The 13,233-nt window shown below is 44.1% G+C and overlaps 1 protein-coding gene across 3 annotated transcripts in view; it reads right to left on the reverse strand.

Moving 5' to 3' along the window:
• The window catches only part of LOC138467859 (uncharacterized), a 1,040,267-nt gene that overhangs the window by 118,183 nt on the left and 908,851 nt on the right, over positions 1 to 13,233 (reverse strand). The gene's annotated exons all lie outside the window — the stretch shown is intronic.

Here is a 13,233-nt window from a genome sequence, read left to right on the forward strand (position 1 = left end):
AAGTATTTGAACAGCATTTAGCAGAGGTTCTCGCCATCCTTTCAAGGTACCCTCATCAGTTTTACACAACTGTGCTTTCAACAATCCATTCATTCTCTCAACTAACCCTGAAGCCTCAGGGTGATAGGGTACATGAAAAATCCATTTGATTCCTTTTTCCTGACGATAGTCTGAAATCAACTTTTCCTTAAAGTGGGACCCATTGTCACTTTGAATCTGCAAGGGAACACCATGCTACACAGCCACTTGATCTAACAATTTAATCTTGTTCAATTAGGTGGCTCTTTTGCATGGCAACACCATTAAGTAACCGGAATATGTGTCCACCTCTACTAATGGGCATGTGACAGATAAAATTGATCTGCCAAATCTGTCCAGGCAATTTACCCAGTTTCAACGTGCCGTGAATTATATGTAGAATAGATCTTTGCTTCTGATGTTGACACATGGGACATTGTAGGATTATTGTTTTCACAATCTCTAACGGAATGTTGATTCCCCTGTCTTGTGCCCACCTGACAGTAGCCTTCTCTCCGAGATGTCCACTCTTCTGGTGGGCCATTTTAGCAATACCCTCCAAATCATCTTCCTCAGCCCTCGCGTCCATGATCGAAATCTTTGCATGTTCATCTGCAACAGAATTGAACCACCGTTCTAATGAATCCGTAGCACAATGTGTGTAACAGTGATACACAGTTACTGTAGTATGCATTAGCATCCCAGCAATGTCTTGCCACAATTCTTTTCCCCATACTTCTTTAGCATGGATCTTCCATCCATTCATCTGCCAAGTAGGCAGCCACACCACCAACCCATTCGCAACGGACCACAAATCTGTATAAATGTAACAACTCCAGGGCGTCTTCTGTTTCAGAACCTGATACACAGCATAGTATTCCACAAATTGGCTACTCTTCCCTTTTCTGGAGGTGGTTAACACCTTTTTCAATTTTGGATTATAGGCTCCAGCTTTCTAGTGTCGCTCTATTCCCACATATTTGGCTGATCCTTCAGTAAACCAGGCATGTTCAACTTGCTCACTCGATAAATCCATATGGGATTTTCCATTTGACTGGAGATTCATCAATCATCATCTCTACCTCAGGCTCCAGATCTACCAATGGAACCCCCACCACTTGCTTGTGTAATTTTGCTACTCCACCCTTTCCTGTCTTGGCACGATTTTGTATGTACCATTTCCATTTGATGATGCTAGCCTCTTGTGCATGTCCGATTCAATGTGTTTTAGGGGAGCTCAGTACCCATTGCATGATTGGTATTTCTGGTCTGATCAATACATCATGACCCGCCGTCATTTGTCTGTATCCACAAGTGCCCAATAACATGCTAACAATTGTTTCTCAAAGGGGGTATATCTGTCACCAGCATCAGGCAACTTCCGACTCCAAAAACCTAAGGGACTCGCTTCCTGTCCTGTTTTTGCCACAAACTCCAGTTGGAATAGGCATCTTGCATGGAGACATTCAGTTCCACTTCTCTGTCTCTCAATGGACATAAACTAAGCACTTTCTGAATGGTGTCTTTGGCTAATTGGAACGCCCTATCTTGCTCCTCACCCCATTCAAAATTGAATTTCTGGTGTGTTACTTTGTAAATGGGCGCAAGAATCTGTCCCAAATGTGGTATATGCTGTCTCTAGAATCTGAACAGCCCAATAAACTGTTGAGCTTGTTTTTTAGTCCTTGGAGTAAAAAAAAAAAGAGAATCTTTTGTTTAGCTTTTGCCACCATTTCACGATGGCCATTATGCCACTGAATTCTCAGAAAAGCCACTGTCTCTGCCGGACCTTGGGTTTTGGTCTCTTTAATCTCCCACCCTTCTTTCCGTAAACCGTCCATGATAAGATATAGGTGCACCTGCACACTATGCTCATCTTTACCTTGGATCAATATATCACCAATGTAGTGTAAGATCTGCACATCCGGTTTGCACAGGATTTTTTTCAAGTGTTCTGCCACCAGCCGGTGACAGATTGTCGGACTATGCATATAACCCATTGGTAAACGTTGGAACGTGTACTGCCTCCCATTCCAAGAAAATGCTAACTGATCCTGACATTCAACACTGTATACCAAGTTCCCTCAAATTTCGGTACATTTCCAATCAAAGTCACTGCATCCAGGACTGCCAATACTGGCGGAGGTGTGTGTTTGTTCAATTTGCAATAATAAACAGTCATCCTGTAACTTCCATCCGGTTTTTTAACAGGCCAGATCGGATTGTTTCAAGCCGTGGTTACAGGGCACAACACACCGGCTTCCACATACCCTTTGATGGTATCCGAAATTTCCTTCTACACCCCGGGTATTCTATATTGTTTCATGGACTCTCTTTTTGTGGCTATCAGAACCTGCACCGGGGGCATCTTCAATTGTCCAACAACCACCGAGTTCAAGTGAATGCAATCACCCAAAACTGATAAGGTTTCCTCCCAATCCAAGGGTTAACCCCTCTAAAATATCAAATCCAATAATGTATTCGGGGATAGGAACAACTAACACTTGATACGTGTCTCTTTTCAAACTTCTAATTTTCATATTTATTTTCATCTGGACGGCAGGGGTCTCTTTGCCTCCTAGCCCTGTGATCGTGAAATGTCGTCCCTTAAACTTTGAAGGATTTCCATGTATCAATGAGGCCTCCACCCCGCTATCAATTAAGGTGCGGACCTCCTGTGTGTTTCCTGATTGCCAAAATAATTTCACTTTTACATGAGGACGTTTACCTACCTTAACGTGGGCAGTTGTTACCAGAGTTTGATTACTATCCTATTCATGTTTGGAGTGCATGTGTTTAGATTCCATTTCCACTATCACACTCAGCATTTTCCTCAGGTCTGCCTACGTTGGCTGGGATTTTGAGGACACACCTAGGGACTCATCGTCTCCCTCCTCTGAAGGTGGTACAAAAGGATCCTCCTCCCTTTTGGGCTTATGCACTTCTTGCCGCTTCACTTGTTTGTAATGCTCCTTCCCATCTACAACCTGCTTTTTATTTAATTGATACATTTCCCATGTCTCAATCCCATCAATGTCTTCCCGCGGCACTCCATCTTTCAGCAAAGCTAAAAATATATCCTTCCTGGATACGTGAGAATCGCGGCTGTCAAACCTCTTTCCCGCAGTGTGTTTTTCACTTCGCTCCTCCCTCTCTCGCTCTCGGGGTCGCTCCTCTGTCTTTTCCCATTCTCCTAGATATGCCAATTGCCTAATAGCATCCACTACCTCATCCATTATTTTGCCAGTCATTCCCACCAATAGGGTCATTATAACATTCTTATATGCCGGAGGGGCAGTTCGAATAATGGTATTTCTGGCTAAAACAGATAATGCTACCAACCCCATATGCTCTGGAGTGTCTGAATTGCCTCTTTCATGGCAATGTCCCTCACTCTCTGTATAGCCTCTTTTGTTGTATACAATTTTTTCTCCTCGGTTGGCCAATCTGAGGCGATAGGATACTTACGGTTCCACCCTTGAGCCGCTAATTGTAACTAAGACATTTGCATTTCCCCCAATCATCCTCACGAGGAGGGCCTAGATGTAGTATCTCCTGTACCTGAATTTCCTGTGTTAGGGGTAGGAACCTTGCAGAGTCTGTTGCATCTACCCGGAGACCCACCGCCCCTCCATCAAATAACCTGACCATCCAGGATAACAAGGGTTCACCAGCCCTCTGCTTCAATCGGTTAATGATCTCCCCAATTTCTTGCTGTGAGTAATCCTCGAGTACGGTCATATCCACTACCCCTTCTCCAGGATTATTCAGATTACGACCCATTCTTCTACGTACTACGGTTTTAACTGTTACCTCTTTACAGCCAGATTCTGACTGGGGCAAGACCTCTGGCTCTGAACCACTCTCTGTACTAGTACTGTCGAATATATCTCCATCCCACTGATCAGGGTCCCAATCCACCCCTGTGGAAGCATCACCATTGTCATCTTACGAGAATTCACTCTCCCACTTCTCTTTATATATTTGTAACAAGCAACCCTCACAGCAGCTTGCTCGGCTACCACTTGATATTTGTCCGCCTTATCAGGATACAATTTCATCTGGAGCTGCTGCATCAACGAAGTCTGTTGTTCAGCAGCCAGCTCCTTTTCCAATCTTAGGGCATTCGCCTGTAATTCCACGTTTCGCTGGTGCATCTTTCAAAAGGCATGTAACAGAATCCAGCCTCTCCAACCTAAAGCCGAACACTCTTTCCCTTTGTCTACTAACACCTGTTGCAGACAGCCCACCACTTCAGCCGGACTGGCCTCTCCTATGCAGGTGTCCCATTCCTCACTCAGGCTTGCACCACATGCCCAGGTCTGGGCGACCTTGTCATACAGACTCTTAGTCCACCCTGGATTAGTTACCTCAGGACAGTCTCCGCCTGCAGAGCTTCCTTTTTTCCTAAATAGGGAACTCATTTTACCAAAGAGATATTTCACGTCCCTATCGTTAATACCTCACCACACACTTTTTCAGTTTCCAAATTATTGCCTCTATGAGTCCAGAACTTTTAAAATATATTAGAATAGTAGGGCTCTTTGGCATCAATACCAGCAAAAAGACTCTGCTCACAGTGCCAACATGTTTTTCTTTTTCTGCGCCACGTGGGGAGACCTCGAACTTGCGTCCTCCGGCCCCTTGCAAAAGTAGTTACTGGACTCAGGTAGGCAAACACACATAGAATGCTGGTTATAGTAATAATATAAATGGCGCGTTATAGGCCCTTTATTCACTTATAATAAACACAAAGATAAACATATAATCAGTTATACAGAAACATAGAAAAAGAAAGCATCACTGGTACGATAGGTGCAGAAGACACCTTCATCTCGGCCACCACGACACTGCTTAGTCCCAGAGCAGGTAGGCAAAGAGATCACTCGTACTAACAGAGTCTGGAGTGGAGCGTCCTTCCTCTCAGCGAGACTGCATCGCCCGGGGTCTAAATTCTAGCTGCTCTCCTAAGAGGAACAGCTCTTCTCTTTATTGGGCTAATACCCGCCCCTCATGGGTTACCAGACTGCCCTCGGCCAAAGAGCAGACTATAAGCATGAGGAGCAAAGAGTGGAATATTCCAGCTAGAAGCAGAAAAAAACCCAACTTCCCTTCTTGCTTTCATTCCCAGTACCCCTTATCACTGCACCTGCAGAGTGCTCTGACTCCCTTTCTGGCTTGTCCATCGGTGGACAATACAACAACTATTCTCCACAGTTAGCTCATCTGACATCAATATGTGACCTTGCCTCTGCTGCAGAAATACATGTTTACTTGCTAAGCCCATGACAACGTAGGCTTTCATTGCAAGTTCTTGCAGTAAATTGAAGTGAAAGTCCAAAATGGCCATGCCTCAAGGCCATGTTTTGTAGCTCATATTCGCACACGCACTACAGGGCGCACTCCAGTTCTCAGTATACCTGGAAACTCGGGTGGTGTTCTCCTTCAAGCACTTTCGAGCCTCATGCTCTCTTCAGGAAGGCAGTTCCAGGTGTTGATGATTATTTCATCCCCCCATCAGTGCAGGGAATTCTGGTCCTTGCAGGAAAACATTGCTAATTAATGGCAAACATATATGTTAAATTATGAGAACTGAAACTATTCTATGTTTCTTAGTGCATACTCCAGAAAACACGTTACATCAGTCTTCCTCTCATCAAAACATAGTTAGCTTCCTTATATGTATGCTATATGGTTGATCTGTATGGCATGGCAATTGGATAAACTAATGCCATGGTTTCCAGGTTCTTTTATAAGATAAGCCTGCTAATAGAGCATCAGGTCTGGTAGAGCCTACCAGTTTGGAGTAGGTATTCAATAACACAGGAGAGTAAATATTACTTCTAAGGTGTACTCCCATGCCTGATTTAATAGACATTGTATTGTATGGTAATAGCCATTTATATAGCACCTTTTCCCCTTTGTATGACCTCAATGCGCTTTGTGGTAGGAATGCGCTCGGGGACCGAAGTCCAGGAGATGGGGAAAGTTCTAAGAAGAGGCTTAAGATGTGTAGGTTGCCAGGATTAGAACATAGGAGGGCTGGCTAGGCTCCGGTAAGCTACCCAAGAGGTCAGGCTTGTGGATGGGTGCTGAGGGAGGTCACGACAGAGCGCTGGTGCAGGAGACTCGATATGTACCCAGCTAGACCAAAATTTGTTATACGTTGTCACTGTATTCTAATGGCAGAGGTGTTGAGGCAAGTCTGGTGTTTCAGTGCAAAACGGTTATGTGACCAGAAAGACCGAATTTGCTGTCCTAGAGCATCTTCAAGGCGGGACCAACAGGCGACCATAGAGAGTAGGATAATGGGGTTCTCTAAGCGCAATAGACAGGTTACATCTATAGTCTCAGTACATGTTTTCCAAGTTCTACAAATGCTAACCAATGGAGTCTACTACGTGTGATATCAAGTATATTTGCATATAACCACTGAATATAGCCACTGCCTTAACCAAGCTCAAGCTGTATCAATCTTTATGTGAAACATGGAAGACAAAATCCCACCAACAGTTAAATAATTGTAAGCCAAGCTATAGCTCCACACTGTACTGAGTATCTTGACTATGTTATTGTAAACAGGGTTTCATAGCATAAATGTACAAAGGAGATTACTCGGTGGCGGTGTTCGCTAACATTATTCACACATACTATTAACAGAGACTCCCGTGTGGTCAATTGAGAGTACATATTAAATACAAACTGATAAGTTACTGTAACTGCAATGTCCATTTCGATTCCAACTACAGATTCTGTAAAATAATGCTGTAATAATTGTAACTAATACTCCATATTCATCCCATATAACCCCTAATCTTGGTTATTTGTAAGGGCTGCCTATTCAGGTAAGAATTCCATTCAAGGTGTTTCCACCAGCCGCCAGTTATCTTCAATCGAGACTTACCCATTATACTATGATTCAAAATCGAAGCTCAACCAATTTAAATGTATTTTATCCTCCAAGATTTAAGTTGCACTTCGCAAGAGGAAAAGGCTTTGCTATGCAGGACTCTAACATCTAGCATTTTTGCCAACTTTCATTGTGATCTGAAACTAATTTTACAAGTTTTAAAAAACTTTTAAAACCTGTATTTTCTTCCAAAGCATTGTCTGTGTAAGCCTTGTCTGCCATTTAATTTCAGCTCACTAAAGCACTCTAGTACCCTGGAGTTTGCAGCATTATATATGAGATTATACATTGCATGTCTTATTTAAAAGACATCAAAGACAATACCATTGAGAACTGGGTGATTGTAGAACATGCTATCACTTTGCTATTTACTAATCGTGTTACATGTAATGTTTCCAACAAAGTTTTAAATGAATGTATTGCAAGGAATAATCAATGAAAGGTGTACACTAAAATCAGGATTCGAAATTGAGCAGAGCTGGGAGCTAATTAGCTCCTGCTTGTGGCCTAGAGGAGCCTGGTTAGCTTGACAGCAACAGCTCCCAGGAGCTACTTTTGGCTCCTGTGAGAAACCTGAAGGTGTCTCCCTAGTTAGTCCACATGGATCTGTCATCCAGGTGGACAGGACACAGCCATCGTTATTGGATCCAGTTCCTGGAGGTGGACCAGTGAGGGAGGATCACCTGGATGGCGGGTCTTCGGGGAGTGGGAGCGGTACATCAACAGGTGAGACGCCGTAGCCCCCTTCCTTTAACACCTTTTCCCCATGCTCTCAAGTAGGACATTCTAAACCACTTGCCCCACCAACCTTTTCTAACTCTAACACTTTCGCACAACACAAAGGACAGCGGACTAACACCAGAGCCATTTATCTGACATGTCCCAATACAAGGGTCAGGCAAAGTCAGGCAATTGATCAGAATCACACACACCTGACAGCCCTTTCCCTTCCCACAGGGATAAAAGGTGGAGCCAGAGAGCACAGTACGAGCAAGGCGAGCATGGCAGACAGTACAATGAAATGGCTAAGCAGGTGCAGCAGTTCAAGTAAAGGAGAAGGTTGGCAGGAATCTAGAGGGTGGCGAGGAGAGAAGTGACCTTGTCCTTTTCATCCCAAACCTGCGGAACCTTTGTGGAAAAGAGCCTAAGACCGTGAACAGTAGCACCAGTGTCTTGTAGCAGATGTCAACGGTACACGGGGCAAGCCTATGCCGATGAGCAGAAGCTCCTGTGACCATGGTACCGGCCTTGACGCCAATGAAGAAGAAAAGCCAACCGGTTCATCACAGCTGGTGAGTCGAAGGGTAACTGATAAGTACCGGGCTGTGATGAGGGAGAATCGCAAAGTGGCAAGTTTTAAACCAAGATCTATAATCTACGAAGGAACTGTAAGAGAGTTAAGGGGAGACCAGCTGCAGAGGGAAATCGGCACCACATGGGTGCTAACTCAAAAGAGACTCTGGTTGATCCCCACCTGAGCGAAACTGCATATACCAGAATGCCGTAGGAGGGCCAGCGAAATAGGTCAAAGTGGTCATACAGAGGGTCAAGCAAAATCCCTGTACAATTGAAATACTTAGATCTAAAAACGAAGTGAAAGAAAGTGAAGTGAATCCCGCAGTAAGAAGATACAAGGGAAGCTACTCCCAAGAGGAGCAACGTCTAAATTCCCAAGAAACAGTATATTTGGAACTGTTTGAAAATACATTAAGATTTGTGAAATACGATACAAGAAGGATCAGTGCCCAGAAGTGGGGGACCCTTGGGTGAAGTAGTCACCCTACGTGAAAGTGTGATAAACAATTGAGAAGGGTCAGCGCCCAGAAGAGCGGGACACAGGGGTGAATTATTATCACCCTAACAAACTTCATTTGTTAAAGGAACTTTTGTTTTGTTATTTGAACACGTCAGGTCCTCAAAGGCAAGAGACTTTCAAGAGAAATTAAACTTGGCCATCGACGGCCCTGACAGATGACAGACAGCTCGAGAGTGTGTCCCGAGAGCTCCCAATAAGAACTGTTGTCTCGTACTGGAGAAGCCAGAAACTGTACTGTTCTCCAAGCTCCCATCTTACCCCTTGTCCAAAATGTGGGGAAGGGAGATCCAGGCTACCGCATCCCGACATATTATTTGAGAACACTTCTTTCTTTTCTTGAGAACTATCCCACACCCCTTTTTGTATTAGTTGTGAAGTTTGGCAATAGGTTTCTTAGTATAGGCCCTTTTTATTTTGACACAATGCAACTAGGACTGCCTCATTTTTCATTTGATGGTTGACGCTTGCTCCCATCTTAGATAGATGTAGATCAGGCATTTTACCAACCTGCATACATCATTCATTGTTTAATGAACACCATTGAACTGTGATCACTTGTGTCTGCCTTAATTGTTGCCACCAGGAGTTCCTCATACTCCCCAGACCAACTAATACCGAACAAGCACATCTTTGTGGATTTAACTCTGGGCGTTTGGCTCACGTTTGTGACAATCTATAAAAAAAGCATTAGGATACATCTATACAACATTTAAAATATAGGGGGTCATAATCAAAGGACAAAGTGATAGGTTTGCATCTTATGTGGAGGTTAGATTTTACGGAACGCTATGTACAAGCTTCTGGTTCCCACGTGGTAGCTCCTGGACGCTGGTTAATGCAGGACACCCAGGAACTGCTTTTAGCCCCTGCTTATCAAACCTTAATTTCTATCCCTACTAATATATTCACTCATGTGTAATGACAACCTGTAAATAAAAGTTATCAAAATAGGTGCATCACCCTTGTCAAAATTTAAAAATCCTCTTGTTTTCATCTAAGGTCATTGTTATATCTTCATCCCTGTGTCATCTGAGTAAATGATGTCACGAGAGAATGTCCCTGTGTGGCTGGAACGTTAGTGTGTGAATGTAGGTTCCAGCTGAGGCAGTTGGTGTCGGCTAGCCTGGGTGGTGGGTGCCAGTGAGGTTCTCTCCTGGGGACTGGTCTCTTTTGGGGCACAGCCCCTCTAAATTGACATCTACCTACGTCAACCTGAATAAATGGTACGTGGATGAACTTACCTGTAGCATCCAGTTATTCTTCATTACATCAATAATGTTAAGAAACGTAGATGAACTGATGGTATGGCAATACTTGCAATGGAATATTATAATCAAATAAAGAGTCCAACCGGGTTGAGCGTTCGCTGCTGAGTTCTGTGTGTGATCTGCAGGTTGCAGGTTCAAATCTCGGCAAAGCCAACTCAGCCTTTCATCCTTACGAGATTGATGAATGAGTACCAACTTTGTATGCAAATATGTTCCATGTAAGCGCTTTGGGGAAGCGCTATATAAATAACACATCATTATCATTACATTAATTGTACTCAATATAATTAATTGTACTCAATATAATTTGGTACTGCATGTTTTGTATATTTCCCTGGTAACAGCACAGGTTACTAGCAATCTTGCCCACATAACCACCCCACCAACAATTATTATATGTCACTTATATCCACTAATAGAACATTCTGTTACCTGCACAGGTCAGTGATTCGTAATAAGAGCTGCAAATAAACTGGAAATGCTTTGGAGGATGTTGGGAGAGAAATGGTCTTTCCCGCCCCCTCACCAGTCCTGCATGGTCGGATCCCACATATGCTGGAGGGGGAGACATCCCCCTTCCTGCTTACGCGTGATCTGCCTTATTACCCTCTCATTATTATTAAAGAATCATGTAACCAAAGCCTTATTGAAGCCCAGAGACTCAATTTTGTGACACACCAAACGTCATCTTTTGCTAGGCACGAAAATTATCTCTAAAAACGTGTCTCTCCCTCGCTCCTCGCACAGACAGTCCAGGCTACCCCCACCTCCTGCCAGCTCCACACCAGCCCCGTTCTCAGGGAAGTCCAGCCATCCATTGTTGCAATAATTAGTATCGCCCTGCAGGAAGATGAGCTCACTGCACTGTGTGGGACCAGAGCAGGCCCCCGCCCTTGTGAACATCCGTCTCCACTAACCTGCCTGTGCTCCCTCGACCCCCACCCCGCCACAACCCACCAGGCCCAAGCCCCTCTGCTCTTTGATACAGATACACATCTGACCCCTCCAGTGACTAAGAGGAGAACACCCGCCATAGCCCTAATCCCAGACACCAATATATTCTTCCCAAAACAAACACATGTCTGTCCGTATCATGAGGCATCAGGTACATCAAGGACCTCCAATATGGGCACCTGGGTCAGGGCACAGGGTTTATGGATGCCATGGTGGCAAAGGGTACTATGTAGATATATAACTTGTTTGTGAACTCTGAAAGTATCCCTATTCAAGTGAATGTTTATGATGGTCATTCGTCTCATGCCCTCAGAGTCTGTTATTCTAGCTTAGACAGTCAGGGAAAAGTATCTCTTTGCCGGCATGGCCTTAACCGCGCAGAGATGAGCCCAGCTGACCCATGTGCTGAGGGAGTGACACCCAAGCAACCGCCAATCCAGTGTGGCCATCACCTACATATGTGTACTCTACTAATGTGTTTCACCAATTGTATCATAGGATTATGTACCTATAGCTTTGCGTCGTCAGTGACGCGTTTACATTTTATAATGGGCTACCCTTATAATGTTTGGCAGAGCGCTCTCTGGGAAGCATAGTTCTCTGCCTGCACAATTTATCTTATATAAAACTTTGTTCCACTTGCAATCTTTCTCCTGGTCTCATTGCCTACTGGGGTGTGTCCATTATTTGGTTTTTTGGATATTGTGTCAGGGAATGGGCGCCTTCAATTGGTGACCGTCCAACATGATATTCCTCGACGTCCCCTGTACTGCGGCGAGATCCAGGGCTTCCCCGGAACGGCCAACCCCCACCTACTGCTGGCCAGTCCCAAACAAAAACGTGTACGCAGCGAGGAAGGTTTTGTGGGTCCCGGCTTTGTGAATACCCAACTGTTTGCCAGAGCAGGGCCACGACGGGGAGGCCCTTCTTCTGGATAGACCGCAAATGGAAGCTCTTGGAATACCTCGGGCACGGGAGTATTGAATGCAAGGGGAAGTAATGGAGGAAAAGGGGAAGGTATGGAGCAGATTAATTAAGGGGAACACGCAAGGATTGGGTTGAGAGTGATTGAATGGAGTGTTTGTTGAAAACAAATTTCTTTTCTTTTTTCATGGCCATTATGTTTTTATAAAAGAGTAGGGTGAAAAAATAAGAGGAGATATGGGATCCTAGTGCTGGAAATAAGTGAGGAGCCTCATATATACAGTAGGCTCTGGAAATAGTAGTAACTATTATCTTTACTATTCTATGACTATTCTGGAGGTAGGCCCTCGAGGGCCAGAGGTGATGTGAGTGTTGAGTGCGAAAGAAGGGAACTCAAGGTTGAATAACAAAAGGGATTAGGGATATAAGGGTTTCTTTTAAAGTCTTTTATGTTCTTTGTCTAGTATTGTCGATATATTCGTTGGTTTGTCCTGTTAAAATGTTTAATGATCAGTTTTTCATGTATTTGATGCGAAAATGCATAAGTAATGTTTTAAAGTAAATAATTCAAAAACTGTGATTAATATGTTAGAAGTAGAAGTGTCACGATAGAGAGCAATTAGGACAGAAAGAGAAGGCCCTTTAACAAGTATGGGTCTAGACACGCCACTTTCACACATTTGCAAGCACCTCCCCTTGTACAGTGATTGAACACCACCTCCCCCAAATGTTCCATCAAACAGAACTCTTGCCCCTGTAGGGCCCACCACTCGAAATTTAGAAATAGAGTTAACATCCACCCAGGCAGCACTGGCCTGATTATGAACACTGTGCGAAGCAGCACCGGGGGTGGGCAATCACCAACGGAACATTGTCTGCGGGCTTAATAGTTATTGATCTGTCAGATTCCAGACTTCTCATAGAGATCCTTTCTTCTCTATCGAGATTTGTAGACATTTTTTTTTTTTAAGCCGGCCATTACAGTCTTGATGACAATTTTTTCAAAGGTGATAATCTCACCTGGGGTAGAGCCCAGCAGAACGTGCCCTGTTTTGCTTTTAAGAAAAATAGGAATCTAAAAGACGCTCTTGTTCACACCTTCACAGAGCCACCCCCGCAAATACAGCAGACACTCTGGGATCTACTCCCGATCTCTGGACACCATAAATGCGGCCACTGTGTGGCCTGCCCGTTGACCCTGCAAAAGAAATCGTTTGAACACGATAAAGTACAATGGACAATGAGTGATTTCACCAATTGTAACACCAAGGGTGTCATATACATAATACAATGCCCATGCAAGCTTCTGTATGTGGGTAAGACCATACGTGCAATCAAAATGC

This window comes from Ambystoma mexicanum, chromosome 4q (genome assembly GCF_040938575.1).
Source record: "Ambystoma mexicanum isolate Mex_15411 chromosome 4q, UKY_AmexF1_1, whole genome shotgun sequence".
Lineage (NCBI taxonomy): Eukaryota > Metazoa > Chordata > Amphibia > Caudata > Ambystomatidae > Ambystoma > Ambystoma mexicanum.